Source organism: Callospermophilus lateralis, chromosome 14, assembly GCF_048772815.1.
Source record: "Callospermophilus lateralis isolate mCalLat2 chromosome 14, mCalLat2.hap1, whole genome shotgun sequence".
NCBI lineage: Eukaryota > Metazoa > Chordata > Mammalia > Rodentia > Sciuridae > Callospermophilus > Callospermophilus lateralis.
In genome coordinates, this window is record NC_135318.1 from 31,587,546 (window position 1) to 31,608,727 (window position 21,182).

A 21,182-nucleotide genomic window follows, 5' to 3' on the forward strand; every position below is an offset into this window, starting at 1 on the left:
TTGTTTCTTTTCTTTCAATGTCATTGATTTCAGCTGTGATTTTAATTATTTTCTGTCTTCTACTTGCTTTTGGTGTTGGTTTGTTCTTCTTTGTATAGAGCTTTGAGATCTAATGTTAAGTCATTTATTTGTTGACTTTTTCTTTTTTAAGGAATGAACTTCATGAAATGAACTTTCCTCTTAGTACTGCCTTCATAGTATCCCAGAGATTACAATATGTAGTATCAGTGTTCTCATTTACCTCTAAGAACTTTTTAACCTCCTCTTTGATGTCTTCTGTAACCCATTTTTCATTCAGTAGCATATTATTTAGTCTTCAGGTGTTGGAGTAGTTTCTATTTTTTCTTTTATCATTGATTTCTAATTTAATTCCATTATGATCTGATAGAATGAAGGGTAGAATTATCTCTACTTTTTTGGATTTGCTAAGAGTTGCTTTATGGCATAAATCTATTTTAGGGAGAGAGCCACGTGCTGCTGAGAAAAAAAGTATTCACTCATGGATGGATAAAATATTCTCTATATTTCTGTTTCGTGTAAGTTATTCATTGTGTTAATGAGTTCTACAGTTTCTTTGTTTAACTTTTGTTTGGAAGATCTGCCCAGTGGTGAAAGAGGTGTAAAGTCACCCCGTATTATTGTGTTGTGGTCTGTTTGGCTCTTGAAGTTGAGAAGTTTATTGATGAACGTAGCTGCTCCATTGTTTGGGGCATATATATTTATAATTTTTATGTCTTGTTGATGTATGGTTCCCTTAAGCACTATGAAATGTCCTTTTTTATCCCTTATGATTATCTTTGGCTTAAATTCTACTTTATTTGATATGAGGATGGAAACCTCTGCATTTTTTCCCTCAGTCCATATGAGTGGTATTTTTTTTTCCAACCTTTCATCTTCAATCTGTGGATGTCTTTTCCTGAGATGAGTCTCTTGGAGGCAGCATATTGTTGGGTCTTTTTGAAAAATCCAATCTGCAAGTCTATGTCTTTTGATTGGTGAGTTTAGACCATTAATATTCAGGGTGATTATTGAGGCATGATTTGTATTCCTGGTCATTTTTGCTCATTTTTGGTATTTAACTTGACTCGATTTTTTCATTTGATTGGATTTTTCTTTAGTGTGATACCTCCCATTGCTGATTTTCATTGTTGTTTTTTACTTTGTCTTCATGGAATATTTTGAGGATGTTCTGTAGTGCAGGCTTTCTAGTTGTAAATTCTTTTAACTTTTGTTTATCATGGAAGGTTTTTACTTCATCATTAAATCTAAAGCTTAATTTTGCTGGATATAACATTCTTGGTTGGCATCCATATTCTTTCAGAAATATATATATATATATATATATATATATATATATATATATATAATTTCAGCATCTTTCAGCTTTCAGGGTCTGTATTGAAAAATCTGCAGATATCCTAATTGGTTTCCCCCTATATGTACTCTGATTCCTTTCTCTTATGGCTTTTAATATTCTCTCCTTTTTCGTATGCCAGGCATTTTCATTATAGTGTGCCTTGTTGTAGGTCTGTTGTGGTTTTGTATATTTGGTGTCCTGTAAGTATTTTGTATTTGATTTTACAATTTATTCTTTTTGTTTGGAATTTTTTCTGATAATATTTCATTGAATAGATTCTTCATTCCTTTAGTTTGAAATGCTATGCCTTCCTCTATCTCAGTAATTCTTAAATTTGATCTTTTTATATTATCCCATAATACCTGCATATTCTGTTCATGGTTTCTTATCATCTTCACTTGTGGTCAACTTTATTTTCAAGATTATATATTTTGTCTCCATTCTCCGAGGTTCTGACTTCCAAGTTATCTAATCTGTAGGTGGTGCTTTCTATTGAGTTTTTTTAAAAAAAATTTTTTTAGATGTTTATGGAACTTTATTTTATTCATTTATTTATATGCAGTAATGAGAATCAAGCCCAGTGCCTCTCACATACTCAGCAAGCGCTCTACCACTGAGCTACAAATCCAGTCCCTCTATTGAGTTTTTAATTTCATTTATGTTTCTTTTATTTCAAGGACTTCTAGTTTTGTTTTTTTTTCCCCCCAGAACCTCTCCCTCCTTATGGAAGTAATCTTTTTCTTCTTGTATTTGCTTATGTAGGTATTTATCAAAATGATCTTTTTCTGCCTGTATTTGCTCTTTTATATTATTCTTTAACTAACAGAATAATTTAGTTATGTACATTCTGAACTCCTTCTCTGTAATTTCTTCTGCTGTGCTGTCCATGGATTCTTATAATGTAGTATCTTGGTTTGTTTGGGACACTTTCTTCCCTTGTTTTTCATTTTGTTCATGTGTCTTGCCTTCTAGCACTGAGGATCTGAGGTGGTACAGTTTTTATCCTATAGGCTTATAGTGTCCCTGCAGCATTTCAATACTTTTTTGTTAAGGGGAAGAACAATATTAGCAGATACCAATACAAACATATACAGCCTTAAACCAAATAGCTGCTATTAAGATGTTTATGGTTTTGTAACAGTATACAGAAATGGTGAGTTCATTTATTATCTACAATATAAACAGTAGGTTTGCAAAAGGGTCTACAGTTTCTGATGGTGGACAAAGAGAGAACCAGAGGTGGGGTGTAGGATGAGACGTTAAGGAGGTTAGGAGTTGGGAATATAGAGTTCTTAGATCTTAGGAAGCATGAAAGAGGAATCAAAAGAAGTTAGCTAGTAGCAGGAGAAAAGAGAGAAAGTGATTTTGGGGGAGACAAGTAAGCGGGAAGACAATAAAGAGTACAACAAACAAACAAACATTAAAATTAAGAAAAATAAAAAATGTAAAAGTAGGAGATAAAAGAATATACAACTGTAATACAATATTCAGACATCCCATTCCTCAGTAGCCTAATCCATGAAAAGTACTTGGGTTCATAGATGTTGGGGATATGAAGAAGGGAAAAGAGAGAGAGAGAAAGAGAGAGAGAGAGAGAGAGAGAGAGAGAGAGAGAGAGAGAGAAAAGAAAAAACAAAAAAGGGAGAAAAAAGAATCTTGAAGGAAGATACAAGGATTGTTTCTGTTGGAGTTCATTATATTTCCTGCTTCCCTTCTCATCCAATAGGTGAGGATGTCTGTTGTTTGCCTGTATCTCCACCCTCAGGATGGTGAAGGTGATTAGGATGATAGGGTTGGTCTTGGGTGTGTGGCTCCTGGAGGTGGGGTATAGTACTTGCTGGTCCCTGATGGGAGACTACACCTCAAAGGTCTCCATGTAGGTCTTGGTCTTATCTCATTATATTGCCTTTAGACCTCACAATTCCTGGTCTCTAATATAGTCTCTAACCTGTGTCTCACTCACCCCTTCCCTTTCTACTTTCCAATCAGGAAATTTTCTCTCCAGAGGTCTTGTGGGCTGTGCTCTGGGGCTGCAAACCTGTTGCGAAGAGCTATTTAGTATCAGGCAGTTCAGGACCAGGTTTGGCAAGCTATTGACCAGGCTCATAGCCACAAGCACTATGCCACAGATAGTGGCTGCGGGAGAGAGGGAGCAGCTGGGGACTCAGTACCTTGATATTGCTTCGAGGCCTCAACTGGCATCCCAGGCTGGGAGTTTCCCCAACTAAAGATGGCGACAAAGTTGTCCCAAGATGGAGGCAGCTGCTTTCAGGGTGTTGGGTCAGGTGGGGTGTTGGGTCAGGTGGGGCTGGGAAGTGGTGTTGGGTGGTGTGTTCAGAGATGCAGCTCTGTGGTGTGCAGTGTTGTGGCTGGCAGCTATCTCCAGACCCTGTGCAGTGTCCCCAGGTATGGGTCATTGTGTGTAGGGGACTATGGAAGTGGTTGTAGTGTCCCAAGATGCAGATGACCAGAGGAGCCCTGCGTTGGTAGATGGGGTCTACACCAGAGTGATGGCCAGAGGTCGTGCATGGGAGTTGTGGCCCGGATTCCTATGCAGGTGAGCAGCCAGGGATCCTGCATGGGTGCTGATGTTGATAGTCTTTCTCTGGCATGGTGGTTGGGATTTCTGCATGGGAGCAGCTGTCAGGTGACCTCTAATAACTTGCAGAGAAGAAGTATCCCCACTACTTGAATCACAGGTCATAGAGGGACACAGAATGCAGCCTCCCTCTAGCCCACCATCTTGAATCTCCCTAGTTGTTGATTTTTCTATTGCTCCTTTGTGTTCCTGAATCTTTGTTTTACATATTTTGTTGATCTATTATTAGATGACTGCACATTTAGGATGTCAATGTTTTCTTGGTTGATTGACTCTTTGTCATTTACATGATGTAGTTCTCTGTCTCTGATAATTTTCTATGCTTTGAAGTCTACTTTTTCAGAAATAATTAAGGTACACTTGATTTTGTTTGATTTATGCTTGTATGATACATATATTTTCATCCTTTACTTCCAACACTAAAGGATGAAGCATTTGAAGTGAGTTTCTATAAACAGGATTTTAAACACCTATACCAATCTCTGGCTTTTAATTGGTACATTTAAAATCTGTTGTGTTTGCCCCATGGCTGGATAATCAAAAGCCCCGTGCCTTTAGTTGGTACTAGATTTGGTAAATACTGCCATGGAGGAAACAAATAGGTGAATGCAAGCAAGTAAAACAAGTGATTGCAATGTCAGAGAATGATAAGCAGATTTGAATAAAATAGATGCTGTTTAGGATTGAATATAAGTTCAAATCATTTATAGACTTCTTAGTTTTTTTTCTTACTATCTTTTGTTTTGATTTTCAATCTAGAATTAAAAAGAAATAATGAAAATTTCCAGGTTTCACTATTATGGGAGTTAGCTGTACATGATGAGTAAATTAGGAGATTGTGGAAGCATCAGTATTATAATCCTATGATAAAAATGTAAAGTTTAATAGATCTAGGGACTTCATAATAATTTCCACTGGAATTTTTGTTGATTAAGCAAATTTTCAATTGAAACTATTTTTTAATCCTTCTATTTTTATGCGAACATTTAAGGTGAATTCAATAATTCTCTATGAATTTTTGATTGACTCCAACAAGCTCCTTAAATTAACATTTTGGTTAAATGTGAATGAGCCTATCTCATTATTTAATAGTATAGTTATTCTAAAAATTACAGTTCTACAAAGCTTTCTTCTGACTTACTTCTTAAAAGTATAGACCTGAACTTCACTTTTAGTATCTTGCTTGAAGAACAGTTAGGTCTCAGGCACAAAACCTTAGACATCTACTGTTGTTTCCCTTCTATTTCTTCCTGAGTTATCTCATCAATTTCCAAGAACACAGTGACAGTGCATAGGCTAATAATTTTCAAATTCTGTCTCTTCCTGACACAATTCCTTTCAAACTTCCTCTATATTTCTGAGTATATTTATCTTTCTTCTTGAATATATTGCAGTGTGCTCAAATAAAACATATCCCAAACTGAATTTCTTAGCTTACCCGTCTCACACCACTCCTCCTTGTATGAATTCCTTCCTTCATAAGGAATCTTTAGTTTCTTAAACTGGAAAGTTCTGTGATATTTGTTCCTTCTTCACTACTTTATATTCAAGTCATCACATTTACTTAAGGTCACCTGAAATGTACTTAAGTCTAGTAATTTTTGCAACATTATCTCCAAGATTTTGTTTACTGGAAAAAGCTTTTGATCTGATTTTCCAATACTGGTCTGGTCTCCCATTACATAGCCACATTTTCCCATTTGAGTTACAATTCTAAATTGTAATAATACCGTCACTGACAATAGCAAACTCCCACGTGTATTGTTCTGCTAAACCCATCCCTGGCCTCTCAGTGATCATGAGGTAAACTTTTACCTTCAGGGATGTGCCACCCAGTTATGTCTCCTATCACTTTTTCCCCTGGAACTCATCCTCTAATTTCAGTGAACTTTTGACTATATCTTCTATACAACATAGTATTTCTGAGTAAGCTTTTGTACATATCTTTCTGTAATTTCTTCCCTTTTAAAATAGCTGTTCTTCCTTCAAATTAAAAATACAAACCACTGTGAAGACTTCCACAAATTATTCATCTAGACTCCAGTGGAATTGTGCTCATTTTTCTTTGTACAATTTGTGGCTACAAGAACTCTTCAATTATATCATGAGTTTTTGAAGGCTGAGGTTGAGTCTTATTTAATACTGTTTCTCAAGCATGTCAGTGGTGAATACTGGATGTTAATAAGTATTGTACAATATAAAGAAGGGTAGCCCAGGACAGGTTAAAAGGATTAGAATTTACCAGAGGTAAGGGGAGCAAGAAGTCTATTTACAACAGCAAGTTGTAGTAACAACAATTTGGAGTAAGATAGTGCTTGCTGTTGTTGTTTATACCAACTTGTACCTTAGTGAATGTTTTGGTTATTTTACTATTAGCTATCATTATCTCTCTTTCACCTAATAATTAGTCACAAACCTTGTAAAATGGTAGTTTTCACTGATGTGTTGTTGAGTTTTACATTGGATTAGAAAGGCAGCAAAGTTGTATGAGTTGGCAAAGTTGTATGAGTTCAATATAGTTCTATGGTTGGTCGGTCGGTCGGTCGGTTGGTCGGTCTATCTATCTATCTATCATCTATCTATCTATCTATCTATCTATCTATCTATCTATCTATCTATCTATCTATATTCAGTACTGAGAATTAAACCCAGGGGTGATCTACCATTGAACTACATGGACTGAACTTTTTTTTTTTTTTTTTGAAGAAAAGTCTCCCTAAGTTGCCCAGGCTGCCCTCACATTTGAGAGTCTCCTGCCTCAGCCTCCAAGTATCTGGGATTACAAGTATGTGCCACTGTGCCTGACTTCTCCCAGACTCTTAAAAACCTGAGTGAACTGTAGAGAGCAGACTTTCCCTATCCCTGGTATCCATGGTGAACAACAGCATTTATGGAGACAAACTCCTAAACTTCCCATTTGATTCTTCTTCTGCATTTATTTTTCCTCTTGTCAATCTATGTGCTTTTCTCTCAGGCTGCTGTCCTCCAGATTGACTGAATGACTTTTCCATTGTAACTTTTTCTCTGCTGTGGTATCCTCAGAGAGTGATGGCTGTATAATTATCCTCTAATTTTGCAGGGCTGTTCAAACTGTCTTTCCTATATATTGCTTTTATGGATAGTCCAAGGACAAGGGTAACTGAAAAGTGTTATTAAAGACTATAGGGTTAGAGATAAGAATGTGGTAAAAAATAGGAAATAAAGATCAGATCATAAGGTGTCTACTCACATGATGGAATTTAAAATGTAGCCTCTTAGTATTTTTGAGATTGCAGCCTGGTCTTCCATGATGGCCTGCTTGGATTCTAACAAACTATAACATCGTCAATAATTGAATTCATTTTTAATGAATAGGTGATATTCTATCTCAGAAGCACAGTAGGCATCAGAATTCTGAAGCAATTTTCTTCTAGTCTGTAATCAAGCACTGAGGTATCTGTAAGGAAATGGAGTCCTTAAATATTGGAGGCATTCTCAGATGGATGCTTTGCACATCTAAAACACTGAGCTCCTCATCTACCTGCTAGCGCAGCTTAGATCTTTGGTCCTCACCTAGCAGCCCGGAGAACGCCTCACCTGCAGGCATTCTGCCAGGCCTTTCTTAAAACCACAGCCTGACTTTGGTCTCTCTTTATTCTTTAACTCCATATAAATCACCAACTGAACTGATGACAAGGTTGCTATTTAACACTGGATATTTTTATTCCCTGCATTCTATTCTGCTATTTAGATGGGAACCTTGGTTACCAAAGCACAGATAAACTTGAACTGGGATCTTGCTGTATTCCTAGGGACTAGAGACTTGGTTATTCTCCCTGTTATCCTCCACCTCTCTGTTGTGGAGCATCTGACACTTGTTCCTGTTGTCATTATATTATTTTAACTCTGTGCATAAGACTGTGCTGCAAATATTTTCTCCTACATGATGGTTTTCTTTTTCACTCAGTTGGTGATATCATTCTGAGTTTTTCCTGGTTCTTTGAATAATTAGATTCTGCAAATCTTGTGACTTTTACCTCAGATGGAAAGTCTTCAGAAGGACCTTCTTTGTTCACCTAATTTAGGATTACATCAATGAAGTGTTTTAAGCAAGGCCACAGTGTGATCAGATTTATATTTATAGGAGCCCAGTTAACATATTCTTGAAAAATCTTGAAGAGAGCTTAGTTGATTCTGGCTTAAGATTATAGCAGCAGAGGAGAAAAGAAGTATATAAAGCCTGGGTATATTTAATAAAAAATATGGGAGTTGGTGTATTCAATGTAAAAGATTGAGAGCAAGGGTAGCAGTGTGTCTGTATCTTAACATTTCTGGATTAATTGTTTGGGGGCTTGATGATGCCACTCAAAAACAAATTCTGATCTTTCATCTTCTTGCTTAGCATTTTTCAGTACTTCCTCAAAGCTTTCAAGATAAAGTCTAACTCTAAAATTAGATGTTAAAAGTGTATCAAGATGTACTTCTTGTCTACATCTTAATCTTATCTATGATCATCAACCCACCAAAATCCTTTCATTTAAGGCACTTCATATGACTTGTAATGCCTGTGCAGCCTGACCACTTAGAAGATCTTGGTTTCCCACATCCTCCTTATGCTGTATCCTCCATGCCTGATTTTTCTGCTTGGAATAGCCTTCATTCTCTTCTAAGATAACACTCTTTAAATTTCCAGGGTCAGATCTGCTGCCCTCTCTTCAAGTACACACAGTATGAGTTGTGTTTTTGAGGCACACATCTACCTTTTCACACCAGAACTACTATTTCATTGGCTTGCTTTTCCATCAGGGTTCAAGTTCCATATGATGAGGGAATAGGTTTCATTTGTAGGTGTATCACTACAACTGAATACACAGTAGGTGTACAATATAATGTTTAGCTGAATAAATGACTAAATGAGTTGATGAATAAATTAATTCTGATCTAAGTGATAGTGAAAGATTTCAGAGGATTATTGCAACACTTTGAATAAGACTCCTAGTTCTGGAAGCAGGAGTAGGATTTAGACTGGTCTTAATCCAGTAATAAAAACACATGTCCTGAGTTTTTGAGTGAATAAATGACAAATGGGAAGGGAAGATTTCCAGGTATACAGAACAGTTTGAGTAATTGCCAAAAAGCAACCTGGTGCAGAATATGGCTAATTGTGAAGAATTCCATTTTGGCAAAAACTTAAAGGTATTGGGGGGTATAGTGGAAATTCAAAGGGAGCACTCTCATGGCATGTTGAGATTTTTTATTTTGATTGTGATAAATGAAGGATTTATAGTTCTATCAAAATAGTTATTCTCTGTAAGACATAATTTTCTTACTTGATGAGATGTGATGATAATAGAATTCTAGAGTCATTATAAAATCACATGTTTATAGCAAAGTGGTTTGTTGGTTTCTCACTTGGCATCTTCTGGAAAGAAGATACCTAATGTCTTCTTATTGTTAAAGAGACCTCTTACCTTTAGGCTAACTATTTAATCTAATATAGTACCTTTAGGCTAACTATTTAATCTAATATGGAGGAAACTAATAGAGAAGAAAGAAGAGGTGTGTGGTAGTGCATAATTACCGGTCAGAATGAAGCTTTGGGATTTCAACTGGTTTAAAGAATGATCTGCCTGCTACCTGTTCACTCAGAAAAATGAGAAATTATATCCCATCTGATTCAAATGTATGATATGTCAAGATCATTGTACTGTCATGTGTAACTAATTAAAATAAATTTAAAAAATGGAAAAAAAGAAACAAACAAAAACTTATCTGCCATGCTTATACAATCACTTGTATTATAAAGTCTGACTGAGACATTGGAAACTTATGGTAAGAGTTAACATCCAGGGGCTCTCAAACAATTGCAACATCCTAAACTAAAAGAAATTTTTAATGCACTTAAAGTGGAATTGTAAAACTATTTGATTATGTGTGTTATCAATGTTCTTGTGTTTTAGATTACATGATCAGGTCATCATGGAGAATTTGGATTTAACTGAGTGAACCTGCAAGATGATCCTGGATGACTCGACCTCATTTGTGATTTCTTCATGGAGTTTGACTTTGCTCTTCTGTGACATTGCAAATAACAGGCACAGTTGCTTCACTTCTTTCCAAACTCATGTCCCGTGATCTTCATTTGCAAGGAGATTGTTAAAAATTCTGTTTTTGAACCTCTGAGTGATAGAATAGAAATCCAGAACTTGTCTCAACTTTTTTCTAGGCTTCAAGATCTCTGGCTTATCACAGAAACCCAGTGAAACTCCTTTGCCTTTACATAGTGCACCAAATCCTTGCTCTAGGAGGGGGCAAGAAGGTGGAAGGAGTATTTTATAATTATTTAAGAATTAGGCCATAATCTCATTAAAAAAACCAGCACCCTGTTTTGTACTCTGTTGGGACTGGAGATTTTCCTTTATCTGGATGAGAATATTACTGAGCTCAGGGGCTATGCTGATTATATACTTCAGTATCTGTTTAGAGTGTCTGATATAGTATTCTATTCTTAATTAATTTCCTAAATAAATATTTGTGAACTGATATTTATCTTAATTCACTCATAAGTTTTTGTGGTTATTAAGATTACTTGTTACTAGATATTGACTATAGATGTTGGTACTGAAAGGCTGCACTAATCACTTGTAATAGCAGACCACTCTAGGCTTATTCTAGTTTCCTAGGCAGACAACCTAGTTAGGCATGATTACATCTCTGGGCTTACTTCTATAGAACAGACAGAGACACTAATTCTAAATAAAGTATAATAAAGCAAAGGAGATTTATTTGCTTATTTTTGTTTTGCATCTTTATCATTGAGTTATAGTAGGCAGAGTTTGAAAACATGAGCTGAAATAGTGGTAGGCAATTTCAAGATATTTTGATTGAAATTATAGAACAACTGAGTACAGAGAAAATGTTGAAATATCTGTACCACACTCTAGTTGGACCCTAGGATACACATTGAGGAGAAGGTGATTTGAAGACACTAATAAATAAGGAGGCAGTCTATCAAGTTAGTTGGAACCAGATTGAATAAGGTAGGTAAGTTGGTACAACTTGGGAGAATTGAGTGGAAATGATGAGGTTAAGGTGGAATAGTTCTCCAAACATATTTGGACATTAGTTACAAAGAAAAATCAAAAGATTTTGCAAAAATGTTATCATCATCATCATCATCATCATTTTAGGAACTAAGTTGTTTTAGGAGCTAAGCATGTCTCAAGGTCATTCCAGTCACCTCAGCCTATAAAAAGTTAAATGTGTCATCTATACCTTGATTAACATAGGAAAAAGTCATAACAAATGTTTAGAAAAGTGCACAGACATTACACAGTGATGCATATTTTTCCAAACCAGTGCTTATGTTGAAAAAAAAATTAGAACCATGTACCAGCTACTTTAATGAAATGGCTTTCCAAGGGAGTCCAAGTTACTCTGCTTCTCTTCAGGCTTTTCATATTGAATGAAAAAAATTTAACCACATTTAATAGGGAGAAAGAATCTGCAGGTCAAAATATTCAAGGAAATTTTTACTAACAGCTATTAGTAAATAGCTGAAACCACAGTTCTTCAGTGACAATGTCAGTCAAAGTGATTTGTTTTCAACTTGTTACAGGGATAAATAACACTGGTAAGAGCAACAAGGTATTTCAAAGTGTCATTTCTGTGCTAATGCATTTGTGTCAAGGACAGAAAAAGGCAGAACTCAAAGACAAGTGTTCTGATCAAGAAACAGTTGAAAATGGCAGCCACCTGGTATGGACCAATCAGGAGCTGGAAGTTTCTTTTGAATGAGAAGTGTTGTCAATGGTATGATTGTGCTATTGCAGGTTAGAACAAATGCAAACACAGTCAACAGTGAATCCAGGTATGCAGTTTTAGAGAACTGTCTTGTCTCATGTCTATTTTTTTTTTAGCCACATTCACTCTGTATACATAGGTTGCAACTCTATCAATGGAGGAGAGAAAAATCCTTCAGTATATTTTTTTATTATTTCTAATAACAGCTCCTGAGCTTTAATTATTTAAAATTATAATAATAAAATAACTCTGAAAATAAAAGATACAATACAGTCCAAAATCAGCTTGTATATAATGGGTAAGAATACTTTAGCACTTAATGGTCTTCAACACACATTGCCTCTAGAGCCAGGCATCAATTTTTAAGTGATTTTTCTGTTTATATTGTAACTGATACATAAAACACACAGTTATATAAATTTATGAGGTATTATATGATGTTTCAATACATGAATACATTGTATAATGTTTAAATTGAGTTAAACATATTTATCTTCTTAAACATTTGTCATTTCTTTATGATGAGAACACTCAAAATCCTTCTTATACGTTTTGAAATGTATAGGATGTTATTATTATCTTCAGTAATCCTATTGTGAAATAGCACACCAGAACTTCTTACATCTATGTAATCATAATTTGGTATTTTCTGATTAACCTCTCCCCATCCATGCCCCAACCCCCTCACCAGCCTCTGATTACTACCTTTTACTCTTAACTTCCATAAAATCATCTTTTTAATATTCTAACATATGAGTGAAATCATGAGAAATTAGTCTTTTTGTACCTGGTGTTTTTCACTTAATGTAATGCTCTTCAGATCCATCCATGTTGTTGAAAATGACAGTATTTCATTCTTTTGATGGATGAATAATATTACATTGTATATATGTACCATATTTTCTTTATCCATGCATCATTTGACAACTTGAGTTGTTTCTATTTCTTATCTGTTTTTGTGAATATTCCTGCAATAAACATGAGAATGCAGATGTCTCTTTGACATACTGATTTCATGTCCTCTGGATATATACCCAGGAGCAGGATTGCTGGATCATATGGTACTTCTAATTTTTGCAGTGGGTGGGTGGCACTTCCATACTATTCATACTATTCATAATGGCTATGCTAATTTACATTCCCAATAAGAATATGTAAAACTTTACTTTTCTCCACGTCCTCACCAGGACTTGTTATCCTCAGTCTTTTGGGTAATAGTCATTCTTAGAGGAGTGAGGTAAGATCATATTGTGGCTTTGATCTTTTACTTGCTTTTCCTTGAGCACTGGCCCCCCTTAACAAATACTTATTAGACATCTGTATGTTTTCTTTCTTTCTTAGAAATGTCTACTTAGAAATTTTGCTCATTAAAAAAAATCAGATTGTTTTATTTTATTACTGAATTTCTGAGTTATTTAAGTTCTGAATAGTATCCCAGGTCAGATGCATAGTTTCATATATTTTATCCCATTATGAGGGTTATTTCTTTATTCTGTTGATTGTTTACCTTTTTACTTTGATGTCATCCCATTTGTCTAAATTTTCTTTTGTTTTCTGTGCCTTTGGGAGTCTTATCCAAGAAATCTTTGTCCATTCTGATGTTCCATTATGTTTTGTTCTAGAAGTTTTATAGTTTTAGATTAAGTCTTTAATCTAATTTGAGTTTATTTTTGTAAATAGTGAGAGATAGGGGTCTAATTTCATTCTTCTGGCAATATTTATTGAAAAGACTGCCCTTTTTCCAGGGCATGGTCTTAGCATCTTTGTCAAAAATTAGTTGGCCAGAGATGTGTGCGTGTATACTTCCAGCCTCTCTGGTCTCCTTCTCTGGTATATGTGTGTGTCTCTCTCTCTTTTTTTTAAGCTAAGAGCCTGTTGTTTTCATTACAATAGATTCGTAATATATTTTGAGTCAGTTGATGTAGTATTCTTTTGTTAACAATTGCTTTGGATTTACAAAGTTTTTCTGTCGTTTTACAGAAATCTTAGGATTTCTTTTTTACTTTCATGAAGAATATCGTTGATATTTTTATAGGGATTTTGCATTGACTTTGTAAATTACTTTTGATTTAAATTGGCTATGTAAAGGCAACAATGCTATTGAAATTGGTGTGTTGATTTTAAATTCTTAAAATTTGCTGAGTTCATTTGTTATTTCTAGTAGCTTTTGGTAAAGCCTTGGGGTTCCTTTTTAAATTTTTTTTTCAGTTGTAGATGGACACAATATCTTTATTTATTTATTTTTATGTGGTGCTGAGGATCTAACCCAGTGCCCCACATGTGTGAGGCAGGCCCTCTACCACTGAGCTACAGCCCCAGCCCTGGGGTCCTTTTTATATAACACCATGTCATCTTCAAACAATGACAATTTATCTTCTTATTATTCCTGTTTCTTTGGACTTTATTTCTTTCTCTTACCTGATTTCTCTGCTTGGAATTTCATAACTAAGATTCCACTTTCTCTTGCATCCTTGTCTTATTGTTTACATTAGAGAGAAAGCTTTTCACTATGACATGAGCTGTGAGCTTCTTACACATGGCCTTTACTAAGTTCAAGTATGCTACTTATATACCTAATTTGTGCAGACTTTTTTTTCATGAAGGGGTGCTGATTGTTATCAAGAGCCATTTATGTATCTATTGAGATTATTGTGTTTTTTTTCCCCTTCATTATGTGCAAGTGGTGTATCATGTTTATTGATTTGTGTATGCTGAAGCATTCTTGAATCCATTGGATGGATCCCAATTGATCATGGTGAATGATTTTTCAATGTGCTATTGAATTCAGTTTGCTGGCACTTGTTGAGGATTTTTGCACGTATATTCATCAAGGATATAGGCTGTGTGTGTGTGTCCTTGTCTGGTTTTGGTATCAGGGTAAGTCTGACCTTGCAGAATTTTGAAATAATTTAAGAAGACTTGATTTTTTTTTTTAAGTTTTCTAGAATTCAGCAGTGAAGAAATCTGGTTCTGGGCTTTCCATTCATAGGAGAGTTTTTATTATTGATTTAGTCTTACTATTATTGGTCTGGTCAGGTATTCTATTTCTTGATAGTTAAATCTTGACTAGATATGCAGAAATGTCCATTTCTTCCAGGTTTGCAAATTTGCATATAGTTGTTCATGATAACCTCTAATGATCCTGTTTCTGTAGTGTCATTTGTAATGCCTCCTTTTTCACCTCAAATTTTATTTATTTGAGTCTTTATTTTACTGGAGTTAGTCTAGCTAAGAATTTGTTCATTTGTCTATCTTCTCATAGAACCAGCTCTTTGTTTTGTCTATCTTTTGTATTTTATATTTTTAGTTTCTATTTCATTCATTTTGGCTCTGGTTTATAATCTTTCTTTCCTTCTACTAGTTTTGGGTTTTGTTTGTCTAGTTCTTTGAGAGGCAGTGATAGGCTGTTTACTTGAGATCTTTTTGTTTTTCTGATATCGGCATTGATTGCTGTAAACTTTCCTTTTAGTACCACTTTTGCTGAATTCTGTAGGTTTGGTACATTTTTCATTTTCATTTGTTTCAATAAATATTTTAATTTCCTTTTTGATTTCTTTATGGATGAGTTGTTTGCTCAAGATCAAGTTGTTGAATTTCTATGTATTTGGGAATATTTTTATGTGTCTTCATCTCTAATGGATAGCTTTGCTGGGTAGAGTATTATGGTTTGCAGTTTTTTTTTTTTTTTTCAGTACTATAAAGAATCTCAGGCTGGGGCTGTAGCTCAGTGGTAAAGTGTTTGCCTCACAGCCTGGGGCACTGGGTTTAATCCTCAGCATCACATAAAAATAAATAAAGATATTGTGTGTCTATCTGCAACTAAAAAATAAAAATAAAAATATCCTACCACTCTGTTTTGCCCTAAAGGATTTTGCTGACGATATATGGTATTTGTTCTTTTTCTCTTGCTTTGAGAATCTTGTGTTGATCTTTCAGATTTGAGAGTCTGATTATAATATATTTTGGGGTAGACTTGATTGAGTTATATCTGACTTGTGATCTTTGACCTTTCTGTATCTGGATGTTTGTATTTCTTCCTGTACTAGGATATTGGTGACTTTCTCCAGGTTTAGGAAGTTTTCTGTTATGATCTCTGAATAAATTTTCTACTCCATTGACATTTCAATTTTTTTTTTGAAACCAAGAAACCTGAATATTTGTTCTTTTAGTGTTTTCCCAGATTTCCTGTATGCTTTCTTTATTTTTTTCTTTTTCCCCTGTATCTGTTTTCAAAAAAAAAAAAAAAGGCTGCCTTGGAACTCACTAATTCTTCCTCCTGTTTTTTTTTTTTTTGTTGTTTTTTTTTTTAATCTAGTCTACCATTGATGTCTTCTATTGTGTTTTTAATTTCACTTAGTTTATTTTCAGTATAAGAATTTCTAATTGATTTTTTAAAAAAATTTCCTCTCATCTATTAATTTTCTCTTACAGTGTTGAATCATTTCTTTGCGTTCTTCTGAAACTTACCAAACCTCCTTAAAATGGGTGTTTTTGATTCTCCATTTGAGAATTCACACATACTGGACACTACCTGTCAGTTTCTGGCACCTTATTTGACCATTAAGTGAGGTCATGCTTCCCTGAAACTTCTCAGTGGTTGTTGGTGTTCAGTGTCATCTGGGCATTGAAAGATGGGGTATTTGTTCTTTTCTTTCCAGAAAATCTAAGCAGACTGCTTCTCTTCTCTGAGCCTGTAGTCACTTCCGTTATGCACCCCTAGATGGCACCCAGCAGATGGTTTCCTGCAAACCCACTGTTGGTGTCTTACAACATTTACCCCTCTAGAGGGCTCTGAAAGCCCAGTTTTGACCCATACGTGCAACTGGTGTGTCTTCCAGCATGAACTGGGGAGTTCCTAAATGCTGTAGTTCATTGTTGCACTCCTCTCCCTTGAGCTGGGATAGGCCCAGACACCTTGTCCACTATCAGCAGTCTGTGGCTAGGCATGCATGATTCTGCCTGGCTCTGGGCAGAATTGTGGTTGGAGGGCCTACCCCAGGCTCCTGTGCCATGGCTATGGTCACTGATATTGCACAGTTATGTCACAGCCTGAGCCTTCAGCCTGCTAAGACCAGTGCAACACTGGGATAGGACTGTGTTCCACAGTGCAGCTGACAAGCTGAAACATGAATCCTTCCCATGGGGGCTCAGGTATCTGCCTTGTGCTAAACAGCTCTAGAGGGTACATCTGTGAGCTCTGTCTTGGCGATAGCTGTATTGTCTGAGGGGCAGGTAGTCCTGTGATCATTACAGCTGATACCAGCTGGGTTGCACTGAGTCTCATAGCCACAGCAACTCTTGCAGTCTTGGGTATGCTGCCCCAGGGCCACTTCAAGGCTGGCAATGATGCAAGCTAAAATTTGAGTCTGTCCTGCCCAAGAATAGGATTCTGTCTGATGCTGGGGCAGGTCCAGAGATGTTATCTTTGTGCTCTGTCCTGAGTGAAGGGGTCTTTGATTTCTGTCTGGTACTGAATCTCATCATGGTAGCTTGGCATTGAACTTCAAGGTGAAATCTCCTGCTAGCTCTTGTGTACTATTTGCCAGTGGGTGAAGTCTCTGCTGCCTGAGGACAGGTGAGGAGTGGTAGAAGTCAACTGCCTACCTAATGCAGTTCCAGTGGCTCAGTCCCTGGGCACTGGCCTAGGGGCAGAGGTTGTGGGGCTCTGCCTAGTGTTGGTTTTCACTGTGGTGGGCCTAGTACTGGGTTTTGATCTAAGGTCTGTCCTTTATTCCTCTGCCTCTACGCAAGTGAGTGGTGTCTATCTCCATGCTGCATGGAGTTGGAGAAGGGATGATAGGATAACTCTATCCTCATGGCTTCTGCAAAGCATCTCACTGTTATACTAAACCAGACTTTATGGTTCAAGATTCCTTAGGAAGCTATTTAAAATGTTAGGACTATATGGAGACAATCTATGAAGGATATTACGCACTTTTCATCTTATTCCACACCAGTCCTCAATTTTTATAACAGTTAATTTTTCTTTTCTGTAGTTGAAGTCATTTCATTCTTCTCTGTCCATCCCAATATAATTATTTTATTGATATAGACCATATAGAGAGCTGCTTAATAAATATTTGCTCTTGAATGAATTATAATTGCAAGGTTTTATATTTGGATACTAATTTATAGTTTGCAAAACACTTCAACATGCCTTATTTTATTAAACTTCACTCTAATGCAAATATACTGTTTAAAGTATATATATATGCCAAGCCTCATTATTTTATAGTCATACCTCATATATCACAGATACATATCATTGGCACAAATGGACAGACAGATAAATAGCCGTGTAAGCAATATCCTCCAAACTTATGTCTTGCATTTTGTTCAGAATTTCTTATCAGTGTAATCTTCATTTAGAAAAACTTTCCTCCTATTTATATTACAAAAAAGACCACATGGAGATTCAGAAACATTTTCTTTTCCCTTTTTGGTTTCTCTAACTCTGTAAGGCACTGATGAGACCAGGCACTACATGGAATACAAACATAAATAAAATGAATTCTTGACTTCAGAGAGATGAGAATTCATTTGCCTTCTTTACCCAGTCCTCCCTGTTAGCATTCTCAGTAGAAAATGTTAGTTTGTTTGTTTTTAAAATGCATTTATTTTAGATCTTTGGGTGGCAAGCTAGAGACAGGGCAGCTTTTACTCTTGGAACTGTTCGATCTGTGCTTAGCAGTACAAAATTCTTTTTTTCATTTGGTTGCCTTCAAAATGCAAAGGGCAAAGGCAAATTATTCAGAGCACAATCAGTGGATCCAGAGTATTGAAACAGTCTCTTAATGACAATGTCAAGTTTCTTTATGTGTTCATGAAGCACTTGAAAAATGAGAAAGAACAGCAGGCCTTCAAGAGAGAACAGGAACAGAGTTGGCTCAGAGTGCTGTTATTACCAGAAGAGGGTGTTAACAGGAGCAGAAATGTTAAATCTTGACTAAGAAAATCAGTGAATGACACATCCAGTTTCAGTTCACTTAACTATGATTTAACAACCATTTGAGATCTTACAAAGGGAGGGATAAAAAGAATTTCAGTATCACCTGCTGAGTGTTAATGCATTTGAAACATTGGAGAGGAAGTCATCAAAAGAAATAACATTTCTGTACCACCACCTACACACTCTTAAACAAAAAGTATAATGTAGTTGCATGAAGATGTTCTGGGGAACACTAATTTTATTAAAATGCTTGTAATCTGGTTGGCCTGAGAAGTGCCAGATCTGACCATGAGATGGAATAATACTAGTACCACTTGTTATTGAGGTAGCATTTTTCTTTGAAGGACTCTTAAGCAGTTTATGGGCTTAACTTAACTTTCATGTGCAGACATTTAGAATCTTAGCCAATGTGCTTTAACAAATCCAGAAGCCTGGAAGACAACCAGATCTCATCATAGGTACAGTTTTAGCAATGAAATCAACTCTGATTTCTTGTTACAAGTCTGCAGAATAGAAGGTAATATCACTGAACTTAGATAACCCAGGTACTTGGATAGAGTCTCCATGCAGTATTGCTACACATTACAGGGACACCGTTCAAAGCCTAGCCCCAATATTATCATACCCCACTTAATGCTTGTTCAAGTCACACATTAAATGGGACAACTTAAACTCATTCACTTCTTCTTTGAAAGGTCTAGTTACCTTACTCAGAAATTTCAGGGTTTCTTCCAAAGTGAAAATGTGAAGAGGCTTCCTAAGACTCTAGCATTATAGCAAGGTTTTAATTTTTTTAATGTTCTATTTAAAGCACTTATATTTCACATCAAGAACATTATTTTAGGGTTGAGATATCGTACTAAAGAACAATGAAAGCCTTATGATATTAGGATTTACGCAAGATAAAGCACATTGTTGCCATGGGGATCAGTAAATAGTCCTGATCTGAGAGACTAGTTCCCACTGCCAAGACATGGGTGGGAGAAGGTGGTTCCCATAGACTGTTTTCTCTAGACTAAAAATACAATATGATTTCTATTAAAGGGCAATTAAAAAATTCTCAGTGACTTGGCCTAAAGGAAACATACCCTATCATTTTCAGAACAATTAAGCAGTAAGCCTATAATACAATACTTTGAGATTATATTTGTATGCAGTATTACTTATGCACATGCCCTGTCATGTCACGGGTGTCACTGCAACTGCAGCTTTTTTTAGTGCCACTTCACGTGGTCTTATAAAATCGTTTATGGAGATTCATGCATTCATGCATTACAGGCATAAATTATGTCCTTTTAAGGGTTACAATATAAATTTAGCGCATTGCAGTTAAGTCTTTAAAAAAAAATGTTGTTTTGGTTTGCGAAACATTGCTCCAAATGGTCGTGATGAACCTGAATTCTATTAATACTGCTTTTATGGCCTAGTCAAGATATCCAAAGTATTATTTTCCCCTGATGTTTACTATTACATAATGTCTCAATGTAAATGTAATTAATCCTTACATTTGTAAAACGTCATATAGTTTGCAAGGTCATTTGCCATCACTAATTTTGCCTGACACATTTCACAACCCTGGGAGATAACAAGGACTAGTAACCAGTGACTAGTCTGATTTTGTATGAGGAAATTAAGAATGAAAAAGGCTCACATTCTTTTTGAAATATATATAGATAATAAGTGTATGATTGAGTACTAGGCCCCACAATCGAATTACTTCCTCTACAGTACTGTAGTATTAGGAAAACGGCATACTTATCATCTAATAACTATTACAAGCTCTTTCATAATATCATCAAGATTTTGGGATTTAATTCTGTGACAATTAACACTAAAGCACCATCTGAAATATCAGAAAATTCTGTTGAAGTAAACAGCAGGTAAGTAAAGTAATCTATCTGCTAGAGTGGAGGATGATTATGGTCTTGTAATGTGTATGAATTTTAATAAAATTTGACATACCTCCAGAGGAACTAATTTTGAGTTCATCATACATTCTACCCAAACCAAGTTTTATTATTTTTGCATTTAGAACTAGGTCTCTTCCTTGTCCTCTTCTTTTTCCCAATGACATCTTGTGGCTTGTGACTCTTAGTAAGTCTATCACTGCACAGCTTTACCTATTTTTTTTTTTTTTTTTGCAGGGATGGATGTCAAAGGTAGCCAAGCTGGGTTGTAAAAAATTATTATTACTCCTCATGCTGCCTTGCTTTAGGGTATGTTCTTTATATAGAATACGTATTGGGTTCTTTCCAATTTTAAATGAGTATAATTCATCAAGAGATCAACACGAACTAAAGTGCCTGCCTGTTGATTGACTCTGCTTCAGGAGTTCTGAAGTACATGTTTTTCTTAAACATCACTCTTTTTTCATGCTGGCCTGTTGCTCCCTGAGCGTTCATTTATAAAAGCTGTCACTAGACTTCGTAAGGAGCTCATTTTTCTCACTGTTCCCAGAGGAGAGACTTCTGTTTGTTCCTACCACCCAGACCCCC

General features: G+C 35.7%; 1 long non-coding RNA gene across 1 annotated transcript in view; it reads left to right on the top strand.

Annotated features, from left to right (window-relative positions):
- LOC143379883 (uncharacterized) overlaps positions 1-12,640 on the top strand; it is a 30,553-nt gene extending 17,913 nt beyond the window's left edge. The window contains exon 3 of the long non-coding RNA XR_013088579.2: positions 9,896-12,640. This is a non-coding gene — a long non-coding RNA (uncharacterized LOC143379883). The remainder of the gene's footprint in view (positions 1-9,895) is intronic.
- The last annotated feature ends 8,542 nt before the right edge of the window (positions 12,641-21,182 follow it).